The sequence below is a fragment of the Capricornis sumatraensis genome, chromosome 6, assembly GCF_032405125.1.
Source record: "Capricornis sumatraensis isolate serow.1 chromosome 6, serow.2, whole genome shotgun sequence".
Taxonomy (NCBI): Eukaryota; Metazoa; Chordata; class Mammalia; order Artiodactyla; family Bovidae; genus Capricornis; species Capricornis sumatraensis.
Genome location: NC_091074.1, coordinates 105,716,164 through 105,728,408, shown reverse-complemented (window position 1 = coordinate 105,728,408; position 12,245 = coordinate 105,716,164). Strand labels below are relative to the sequence as shown.

Here is a 12,245-nt window from a genome sequence, read left to right as displayed (position 1 = left end):
GATTTGTGTTTACATAAAATGTGGTTAGAATAATGTGGGACTCCAAACTGGCTTCAAAAATACCATCCAAGAGAAATAAAAACTCACCCCGTGAAAACTCCGTGGGAATATTCTATTTGGGGTTCTCATAACAATGGTAGCACACAAAGCCCCCCCTCTTCAATTAATCTGTTTTCCAAACTTCTTCAGTTGCATGCACAGAAGCCAAGCCAACAAGATGACTCAGACCAGCACGGTGATGGGGTCCATGCTTTCCCTGGTGGGGGCCAAGGGAGGGGCCCATGAAGATAAATGAGACCCAGTTCTGGCCTCCAGAGGCATAGAGTTTTGAGTTGAAGAGGGAAGACAGACTTCATTAATTAGACTCCAAGGCAGATTTCCATAGCTGCTACAGTAGAGATAGCACGTAATGAGGGTGCAGGAGATGATAAGGAGAATTTACACGACGGTTCCAAAATATTCCCTGGGACTAGCCTGGAACAAAGATGTGCTGAGCACCACCAATTCCATATGCCTGGCAGATGGAAACACCATCAACTGGGACAAATGCACGACAGAGAGCCTCAGTGTATAAGGGCCAGCAGACAGTCCTGTGAGAAAGCATAATACATGTCCCCACAACGCCATGCGTGTGCGCGGGGGGTGAGGGTGGGGGTCGGGTCGGCAGCGTTGAAAACGAGGAAGAAAACTCGAGATAAAAAGCTCTCTTAGAGAAACAATCCACTGATACAACTCTAAGAATGAAATCAGTTGACTTGGAAAACAGCTCAGGATGAGGGTGGAAAAGAGGTCTTCAATGATCACAGCACGAAACCCTGAGGGAAGGCAAATTCCTGTTTGCTCATGAAAAAAAGTTTTAAAAATGATTAGATTAAGATTGAACGGCATCACCGACTCAATGGACATGAGTTTGAGCAAACTCCAGGAGACAGTAAAGGGCAGGGAAGCCTGGCGTGCTGCAGTTCACGGGGTCGCAAAGAGTCAGACACGACTGAGCAATTGAACAGACTACGGTCAAGAGTATGGTGAAGAGGAGGAAGCCCAGTTAGAATCTTTCTTCCTCTTCTTCCCTCTAAGAGTTCACGGTACCAGTCAAGCAAAGGACTTTTGCTTAGACTGCCTTTCTAATTAGGGTTTTATCTACTGTCCTCATGCCTACAGACCTATACAGATTTTAAAAATATTTATTTTTATAACAAGCAAAAAGGGAGGGCACAAGGAGCAGGAGCTTTGAAGTCAGACAGAGCTGAGTTCAAGTTTAGGGTTTGCCATGAACCACAGGACTCTGAACATACATGGCCTCAGTGTCCTTGCATAGTATCCGAAACACAACAGTTTACCAAACTGTGGTTTCCCTTTCCGTTTCTGGGAATGTGGCCTTTTCCAATTTTGGCTTTTGGAAATGTGTATAAGAAGCATCATAAATGCATATTTATGAAGTTATGTTTTACCACAAAGTCTACATTTTAATCAAATAGCATTTATGACAAATATCTGAATAAAAGTTTTCTGGGTTGCCAGGTTTTTTTTTTTTTTTTTTAGGAAAAGGAGGCAAGATTCCAACTGGCCTAATTCTGAATTATGCAAAGAAAAAATATTTTGAAATGATTGGTACTTAAAGGGGCAGCCTTTTCCTATCACTTTTCCCCCACTTTCAGCCAGGTTAGCTACAGGCATGTGGAATGGGCAGGAGAGGTGGGCATTGCCAGGAAACAAAAATAATGAGACTGAGAAAGGCCAAAAACAATCGTCAAGCGCCTTCCTTAATCCAGCAGTTTGGGCTCATTCATTCACTGATTCATTCATTCAGGACTCCCAGCGGCCCTGCCGTGTGCCAGGCCCTGTGCCTATCAAGGAACTGAAGAGTGACAGAAGGAGATCTGTCACCAAACCAAATGTTATTTTTTCTTTTCCGCCTTCCTCTTTCTTCTCCTTTTACAGGAAAACTGTTAGCATTTTGGATTTTGCACAATTTTAGGAGTGCGTGGCATTTTCATGGTATAACATTCACCCAAGGGGCTCACCTAGGATGTATTTGTCCTAAAGATTTCTAAAATCTTTGTTTAAAAATAAAAATGATTTTTTTTTGCTATGTAATTAGAAGATTTTAAATTAAAAATTCTTTATAGGGTTGAGTTCTTACTATACCTTTAATCTCCAAAGTAGCAATCTAGGATTCATCTTCATACAAAAGGAAGCCTTCTGGCTGCATTTCTGAGCCTCTGTCCCTTCCCTCCCTCCTGCCAGATTCCCTGTGTACATTCTTACCACCTCTTATATCTATCCGTCCAGTGCGGTTGAATGGAGGGAATATTTTTTTTTTTTTTAATTAAATCTGCTCATGTCAATCTCTGCTTGCCCTGAGGATAAACCCCCAATTTCTTATTGTGGTTTATGTGTCTGATTATCATCTTCCATTCTGGCCCACCCTCTCCCTTAAGCTGACTCCCCTTTGCTCCCACAATCCCAAACTTATTGAGGCTCCTGGAAAAGGCCAATCTCTTGATTTGGGGCCTCTTTCTGCACAGGCCATAACTTCCAGGTGAAACTCTGTCCAGGCTGCCTCCCTGATGTGGTTCCTCCTCAGCCTATCATTACCAGCCTCGCTCCAATGTCACTGCACCTGGGGGACTTTCCCTCAATTCCTCCTTGGTTAAATATCCTTGCTCGAGGCTTCCACAACAGCCTCCCCTGCCCTCCCCTTTTACATAGCCCAGGGAACTGTAGTCAGTATCCTGTAATATCCTGTAGCAAAGAATATATATATATGTGTAACTGAATCACTTTGCTGTGCATCTGAAACTAACACAATGTTGTAAATTAACTACATTTCAATTAAAAATAAACTCAGTAATTAACATCTTCTGGCCTGCCTCCCCAACAGAACAAACTCCATGAAGACAGACACCCCGCAGCTGAGCCAGATCTGCACTGGCCAGCGAGGTGTCCAGACTGAAGTGGGCACAGTTCTCACCTCCTAATTACTAGGTGTCTGCATTTTCATTTAATATAGTTTTCTTTCCCATAAACATATACAATGAAAAATTAGCAAACAGAAAAAAACTCAAAGAAGTTGTTATATTTCTGGATCTCTATTCTCTATTCACAGATGATGTACAATACTGCTTTTTTATGCCTGGTATGACATAAATATCAATCTCTGTATATATCTATTTAATATATGTATACACTTAATATAGGTATACATCCAATCACCACAAAATACTTTGTCAACTGAGTATGTTATAGTTTACTTGACTCTTCCCATGTGAGTTTACCTTTGGTTATTTCTGGCTTTTCACTATTAAAAATGCAGTAGTAAGCCTTCCTATATAAGGCTTTCATGCTTAGTTTTAGCCATGGCAATCAGAAAAGAAAAAGAAATAAAAGGAATCAAAATTAGAAAAGAAGTGAAACTGTCACTGTTTACAGCTGACATGAAAACAATATATGGAATATCTTAAAGATGCCACTAGAGTACTACTAGAATCCATCAATGAGTTCAGTAAGATCGCAGAATATAAAATTAACACACAGAAATGTTTTAGACTAACATTCGAGGATCAGGAGGAGAAATTAAGGAAACAGCTCCATTTATTATCAGAAAGAATAAAATACCTAGGAATAAACCTACCTAAGGAGACAACAGACCTGTACTCTGAAAATTATAAGATGCTAATGAAAGAAACTGAAGAGACAAACAGATGGAAAGCTATACCACGTTCTTGAATGGGAAGAATCAATATTGTCAAAATGACTATACCACCCAAAGCATTCTACACATTGAGTGCAATCCCTATCAAATTACCAATGGCATTTTTCTTCACAGAACTGGAACAAAAAAATGTTACAACTTGTATGGGAACACAAAAGACCCTGAATAGCTAAAGCAATTCTGAGAAAGAAAGATGGATCTGGAGGAATCAGGTTCCCTGACTTCAAATTATACTACAAAGCTAGACATCAAAGCAGTATGGCACTGGCACAAAAATAGAAATACAGATCAATGGAACAGGATAGAAAGCTCAGAAATAAACTCATGTACCTATGATCAATTAAAATGAGGCAAGAACATACACTGGAGAAAAGACAGTCTCTTTGGACAAGTCATGGTAGAGAGTTCTGACAAAAGGTGGTCCACTGGAGAGAGGTCAATGGCAAGCCACTTCACTATTCTTGCCTTGAGAAAAGTATGAAAAGGCAAAAAGATATGATGCTGAAAGATGAACTCCCCAAGTTGGTAGGTGCCCAATATGCTACCGGAGAAGAGTGGAGAAATAAAACCAGAAAGAATGAAGCGACAGAGCCAAGTGAAAACAACGCCCAGTTGCAGATGTGACTGGTGATGGAAGTAAAGTCTGGTGCTGTAAAGAACAATACTGCACAGGAACCTGGAATGTTAGGTCCATGAATCAAGGAAAATTGGAAGTGGTCAAATAGGAGACGGCAAGAGTGAACATCGGCATTTTAGGAATCAGTGAACTAAAACGGACTGGAAAGGGCGAATTTAACTCAGATGACCATTATATCTACTACTATGGGCAAGAATCCCTTAGAAGCAATGGGAGTAGCCATCATAGTTAACAAAAGAGTCTGAAATACAGTACTTGGATACAGTCTCAAAAACGACAGAATGATCTCTGTTCATTTCCAAGGCAAATCATTCAATATCACAGTAATCCAGGTCTATGCCCCGACCAGTAGCTGAAGAAGCTGAAGTTGAACAGTTCTATGAAGATCTAGAAGACCTTCTAGAACTAACAAACACCCAAAAAAGATGTCCTTTTCATTACAGGGGACTGAAATGCAAAAGTAGCAAGTCAAGAGATACCTGAGGTAACAGGCAAATTTGGCCTTGGAGCACAAAAGAAGCAGGGCAAAGACTAACAGAGTTTTGCCAAGAGAATGCACTGGTCATAGGAAACACCCTCTTCCAACAACACAAGAGAAGACTCTACACATGGACATCACCAGACGGTCAATACTGAAATCACACTGATTATATTCTTTGCAGCCAAAGATGGAGAAGCTCTGGATAGTCAGCAAAAACAGAGGAGCTGACTGTGGCTCAGATCATGAACTCCTTATTGCCAAATTCAGACTTAAATTGAAGAAAGTAGGAAAACCACTTGAGTATTCAGGTATGACCTAAATCAAATCCCTTACAATTATGCAATGGAAGTGAAAAATAGATTCAAAGGGTTAGATTTGATAGAGTGGCTGAAGAACTATGGATGGAGGTTTGTAACACTGTACAGGAGGCAGTGATCAAGACCATTCCCAAGAAAAGAAATGCAAAAAGGCACAATGGTTGTCTGAGGAGGCCTTACAAATAGCTGAAAATAGAAGAGATGTGAAAGGCAATGGAGACGAGGAAAGATATAATCATTTGAATGCACAGCTCCAAAGAATAGCAGGGAGAGACAACAGAATCAGAAAGACTAGAAATTTCTTCAAGAAAATCAGTGATACCAAGAGAACTTTTCATGCAAAGACAGGCACAATAAAGGACAGAAATGATATGGACCTAACAGAAGTAAAAGATATTAACAAGAGGTGGCAAGAATACACAGAAAAACTATACAAAAAGATCTTCATGACCCAGATAACCACGATGGTGTGATCACTTTCCTAGAAACAGACATCCTGGAATCCAAAGTCAAGTGGGCCTTAGGAAGCATCACTACAAACAAGGCTTGTGGAGGTGATGGAATTCCAGTTGAGCTATTTCAAATCCTAAAAGATAATGCTATGAAAGTGCTGCACTCAATATGCCAGCAAATTTGGAAAACTCAGCAGTGGACACAGGACTAGAAAAGGTCAGTTTTTATTGCAATCCCAAAGAAAGGCAATGACAAAGAATGTTCAAACTATCACACAACAATTGCACTCATCTCACATGCTAGCAAAGTAATGCTCAAAATTCTCCAAGCCAGGCTTCAACAGTACATGAACTGTGAACTCCCAGATGTTAAAGCAGGATTTAGAAAAGGCAGAAGAACCAGAGATCAAATTGCCAACATCTGTTGGATCATCAAAAGAGGAAGAGAGTTCTGCAAGAAAAAGCATGAAGTAAAGCAAATATTTCTGCTTTATTGACTACACCAAAGCCTTTAATTGTGTGGATCACAACAAACTGGAATATTTATCTGCCTCCTGAGAAACCTGTGTGCAGGTAAAGAAGCAACAGTAAGAATGGGACATGGAACAACAGACTGTTTCCAAATCGTGAAAGGAGTACATCAAGGTTGTATATTTTCACCCTGATTATATAACTTATATTCAGAGTATATTATGAGAAATGCTGGGCTTGATGGAGCAGAAGCTGGAATGAAGACTGCCAGGAGAAATATTAGTAACTTCAGATACGCAGGCGATACCACTCTTAAGACAGAAAGTGAATAAGAACTGAAGAGCCTCTTGATGAAAGTGAAGGAAGAGAGGAAAAAGTTGGCTTAAAACTCAACATTCAGAAAACTAAGTTCATGGCATCTGGTCCCATCAGTTCATGGCAAATAAATGGGAAAACAATGGAAATAGTAAGAGACTTTATTTGGGGGAGGGGGCTCTAAAATCACTGTAGATGGTGAGTGCAGCCATAAAATTAAAAGATGCTAGCTCCTTAGAAGAAAACCTATGACCAACCAAGACAGTGTATTAAAAATCAGAGACATTGCTTTGCTGACAAAGGTCCATCCAGTCAAAGCTATGGTTTTTCCAATAGTCATGTATGGATGTGAGAGTTGGACTATAAAGAAAGCTGAATGCTGAAGAATTGATGCTTTTGAACTGTGGTGTTGGAGAAGACTCTTGAGAGTCCCTTGGACTGCAAGGAGATCAAACCAGTCAATGCTACAGGAGATCAGTCCAGAATATTCACTGGAAGGACTGATGGTGAAGCTGAAACTCCAGTACTTTGGCCACCTGATGTGAAGAACTGACTCACTGGCAAAGACCCTGATGCTGGGAAAGATAGAAGGCAGGAGCAGAAGGGTATGACAGAAGATGAGGTGGTTGGATGGCCTCACCAACTCGATGGACATGAGTTTGAGCAAGCTCTGGGAGCTGGTGATGGACAGGGAAGCCTGGTGTGCTTGCAGTCCATGGGATCGCAAAGAGCTGGACATGACTGAGGGACTGAACTGAACTGAGTCAATAAGTAGTACTGGGAAAACTGGACAGCTATATGTAAAAGAATGAAATTAGAACGTTCTCTAACATCATACACAAAAATAAACTCAGTTCAGTTCAGTCGCTCAGTCGTGTCCGACTCTTTGAGACCCCATGAATTGCAGCACGCCAGGCCTCCCTGTCCATCACCATCTCCCGGAGTTCACCCAGACTCACGTCCATCGAGTCCATGATGCCATCCAGCCACCTCATCCTTGGTCGTCCCCTTCTCCTCCTGCCCCCAATCCTTCCCAGCATCAGAGTCTTTTCCAATGAGTCAACTCTTAAACTCAAAATGGATTAAAAACCTAAATATAAGACTGGATACTATAAAACTCTAAGATTAAAACATAGGCAAAATACTCTTTGACATAAATCACAGCAGTATTTTTCTATCCAAGGGAAATTTAAAAAAAAATGGGACCTAATGAAACCCAAAATGTTTTGTACAGCAAAGGAAATCATCAATGAAATGAAAAGACAACCCACAGAATGGGAGAAAATATTTGAAAACGATGTGACCAATGAGGGAGTAATGCCTAAAATATATAAACAGCTCATACTGCTCAATATCAAAAAACCAAAAAACCCAGGTAGACAGAAGATCTAAATAGACATTTCTCCAAAGAAGACATATGGCCAATAAATATATTAGAAGATGCTCAACATTGCTAATTATTAGAGAAATGCAAATTGTAACAACAATTATATATCACTTCATACTGGTCAGAATGGTCATCATTAAAGAGTTTACAAGTCGGGACTTCCCTGGCAGTCTGGTGGTTAAGACTCGCTAAGTTTCCACAGTAGGAGGCACAGGTTCAATCTCTGGTTGGGAAACTAAGATCTCACATGCTGTATGGTGTGGGTTCCCACAGAAAATGTCTATAAACAACATGTGCTGGAGAAGAAGTAGAGAAAAGGGAAACTTCCTACACTGTTGGTGAGGATGTAAATTGGTACAACCACTATAGAGAACAATATCAGTCAGTTCAGTTCAGTCGCTCAGTCGTGTCCAACTCTTTGCCACCCCACGGACTGCAAGCACACCCGGCTTCCCTGTCCACCACCAGCTCCTGAAGCTTGCTCAAACTCATGTCCATCGAGTTGGTGATGCCATTCAACCTTCTCATCCTCTGTGGTCCCATTCTCCTCCTGCCTTCTATCTTTCCCAGCATCAGGGTCTTTGCCAATGAGTCAGCTCTTCGCATCAGGTGGCCAAAGCACTGGAGCTTCAGCTTCAGCATCAGTCTTTCCAATGAATATTTAGGACTGATTTCCTTTAGGATGGACTGGTTGGATCTCCTTGTAAGTCCAAGGGACTCAGGAGTTTTCTCCAACACCACAGTTCAAAAGCATCAATTCTTTAGCGTTCAGCTTTCTTTATAGTCCACGTTCACATCCATACATGACTACTGGAAAAACCATAGCTTTGACTAGACGGACATCTGTCAGCAAAGTAATGTCTCTGCTTTTTAATATGCTGTCTAGGTTGATCACAACTTTCCTTCCAAGGAGCAAGTGTCTTTTAATCTCATGGCTGCACTCACTATCTGCAGTGATTTTGGAGCCCAAGCAAATAAAGTCTGTCACTATTTCCAGTGTTTCCCCATCTGTATGCCATGAAGTGATGGGAGCAGATGCCATGATTTTAGTTTTCTGAATGCTGAGTTTTAAGCCATCTTTTTCACTCTCCTCTGTTACTTTCATCAAGAGGCTCTCCAGTTCCTCTTCACTTTTTGCCATAAGGGTGGTGTCATCTGCATATCTGAGGTTATTGATGTTTCTCCCGGCAATCTTGAGTCCATCTTGTGCTTCATCCAGCCCAGCGTTTCATATGATGCACTCTGCATATAAGTTAAACAAGCGGGGTGACAATACACAGCCTTGACGTACTCCTTTCCCGATTTGGAAACAGTCTGTTGTTCCATGTCCAATTCTAACTGTTGCTTCTTGACCTGCATACAGATTTCTCAGGAGGCAGGTAAGGTGGTCTGGTATTCTGATCTCTTTCAGAATTTTCCACAGTTTGTTGTGATCTACACAGTCAAAGGCTTTGGTATAATCAATAAAGCAGAAGTAGATGTTTTTCTGGAACTCTCTTGCTTTTTCTATGATCCAGTGGATGTTGGCAATTTGATCTCTGGTTCCTCTGTCTTTTCTAATTTCAGCTTGAACTCCTGGAAATTCATGGTTCACGTACAGTTGAAGCCTGGCTTGGAGAATTTTAAGCCTTACTTTGCTAGCTTGTGAGATGAGTGTGATTGTTGTGTGATAGTTTGAACATTCTTTGTCATTGCCCTTCTTTGGGATTGGAATGAAAACTGACCTTTTCCAGTCCTGTGCCCATTGCTGAGTTTACCAAATTTGCTGGCATACTGAGTGCAGCACTTTCACAGCATCATCTTTTAGGATTCGAAAATAGCTCAACTGCTTAGCAACTAAACCACCATGTACTACTTAGCCATAGAAAAATGAAGGAAAATGACATTTGTAACAACATGGATGGACCCACAAATCATCACACTCAGTGAAGTAAGTCAGAGAAAGACATTTATCATACGGTATCGCTTATATGTGGAATCTTAAAAAAATGGCACAAATGAACATATTTACAAAACAGAGATAGGGTTATAGATGTATAATACTAACTTACTGTAATGGGGGGGAGAGGGGTAGGGATAACGGGGAGATTGGGATTGATATATACACACTACTATATAGAAAGCAGATAACTAATAAGGACCTACTGTATATCACAGGGGATATTCTGTAATATTCTGTAATAACCTATATGGGGAAATAATCTGAAAAATAACGGATATATATGTATATATGTGTATATATATATATATACACATATACACACACATATATATATATTTGAACCGCTCTGCTATACACCTGAAATTAATACAACACTGTAATTCAACTATACTCCAATATAAATTTTTTAAAAATAGATTAATTTTAAAAAAACACAGTAGTAAGACTTACAGTATATAAACGTTTCTTTCATGTTTAGATTTTATAGGCTAAATTCTTAGACATGAAATTGTGTCAAAGTCAAATGATATACAGATTTTGTATTACAGTTCCAATATATTTCTAAGTTGGCTTCTAAAATGTTCACACTGGTACATGATCAGTACTTTCTGGACCCAGAAACTAGTGGGTATCTGACCAACTTCTTAATGGGCCAGAAGACCTATGGAGGGACATTCACTTTTTTTCTTTGGAGATGAGAAGCAATTTATCACCTTGTTTCCCAAAAGGGCCACAACAGAGGGAGAAAGAGAGCAAGGCTGAGTATGCGTTCTAGAACCTGGCTCCTTGGAGCCTTCTGAAGGCAGAAGAAGCCATCCACGCTTTTAAAGGGTAGACTGTTCAAATACATAATCACTCAAGACAGTAAAGGGATTTGTGAATGTCCATGAACCCAAAGTCACCTGTGAGGGCTACTCACGCAGAACTGTGTGAAAACTTGTCTAGTAAGGAAGTGAGATGAAGTGCCAATGAGCAGCAAAACCTGTTCCCCTTCACACTGAAGTGGGGACACTGCACACCCTTCCACGCTCACGCTGGATGCTCAAGCTGCAGCACTACATTTGTCTCTTTGTTCGTTGCTTGCTAGCCAGTCAGCAAAATGGTTTTGATCTGTCCTTAGCAGAGGAATTTCCATACTAATTCTTACTTCTAAGAATTCTTCTAAGAATTCGAGTTCTTACTTCTAAGAGGAGAGGAATGTTGTGTGATTTACAAATATAACCAAGTTGCACATGCATTTTCAAACTGTCCTGGGGGACAAACCAGTTTTGCAGGAAAGACTGATATAAACTTGCTTGTAAAGGGAAGAATGACACTGGGCGCTCTCATCTACAGGTTGCCTAGCAGACATCAAGTGGAGGAGATGATGATGAAGAAAAATCTACTTAACCTTTCCAGAGGCCCCCTCCTAGCGACTTTTAACACTTGTACATTGAAAAAGAGACACCCGAGCAGGGTGTGCACATTACCTAACGGTGCATGCTCATGTTAAGGAGAAAGGCCAAGCGAACTTCTTACTTCTAGAAGAAGTGACAGCAGAGAACATGGAAAAACTGCCTCTGACATCAGAAATGACCATGTCAGTCACAAACTGAGAATATGTAGTTACAAAGACTTTAAAGGACTTATGGCCCAGGCCAGAAAATTTTTCTGCGAAAGGCCAGTTGAGCAAGTTTTCTTAGGCTTTCTGGACCACATAGTGTGCCACAACTACTCAATTATCCTCTATCTTGAAAGCAGTCACAGATAATACGGAAATGGATGAGCGTGACTGTGTTCCCAGGAAACTGTACTTAGGGACATTGAGATTTGAATTTCATGTAATTTCACATGTCATGAAATATTACTCTTTTGATTTTTGTCAACCTATTAAAAAATGTCAAAACCATTCTTGGCTGTCAGGCCATATAAACAGGCAGTGGTTCTGATTTGGTCCACGGGCCAGCGTTTGCCCACCCCTGACTTAGGCTTTCAGGTGGCTTCCCCAGTGGATCTTCTTTGCCTGTCTCTGAAAGTCAGAATGGGAATGAGGGAAAGGAACCAGTGGGACAAAGGTTCAGCAAAGTGTTGTCTCTACGAATCTTACCGGGAGATGGTCAAAGACGCAGGTAAAAGTCGTGAATTCTCAATGAGCCTTTCAATCAGAGCTCTTGGAAAAGCTTCTAGAAAGCAGCCCGGTGTATTAAGGTTCTATGAAAGATGAGTCATGACACACTTGCTAAGCAAGTATGCTGCCCTCCTATTTGATAGAAACTTTTATCTAGTACTTACCATGCTGGCTGTGACTCTTTGTTTAAGCTCATCTCACTTGCTTGCTTATAAACTCTTCCAGGGTAGCAACCATTTCTCACTTAGTTTTATAGGCTCAGTGCAGAGTATAAGGCCAGTCATCTAGTTGACACATGTTACTGAATTTACCAGAGGCAATCATAAAGTATAAAGGACTTCATAATATTGTATGCCAAGGTATAAATTTGCTTGCTAATAAAACTGGACATTTTTCTAAAAGATTTTGTTCTCAGTTTAGT

The 12,245-nt window shown here is 40.6% G+C and overlaps 1 protein-coding gene across 2 annotated transcripts in view; it reads right to left on the bottom strand.

Moving 5' to 3' along the window:
- Positions 1–12,245, bottom strand: part of ZNF462 (zinc finger protein 462) — a 93,453-nt gene that overhangs the window by 6,874 nt on the left and 74,334 nt on the right. The gene's annotated exons all lie outside the window — the stretch shown is intronic.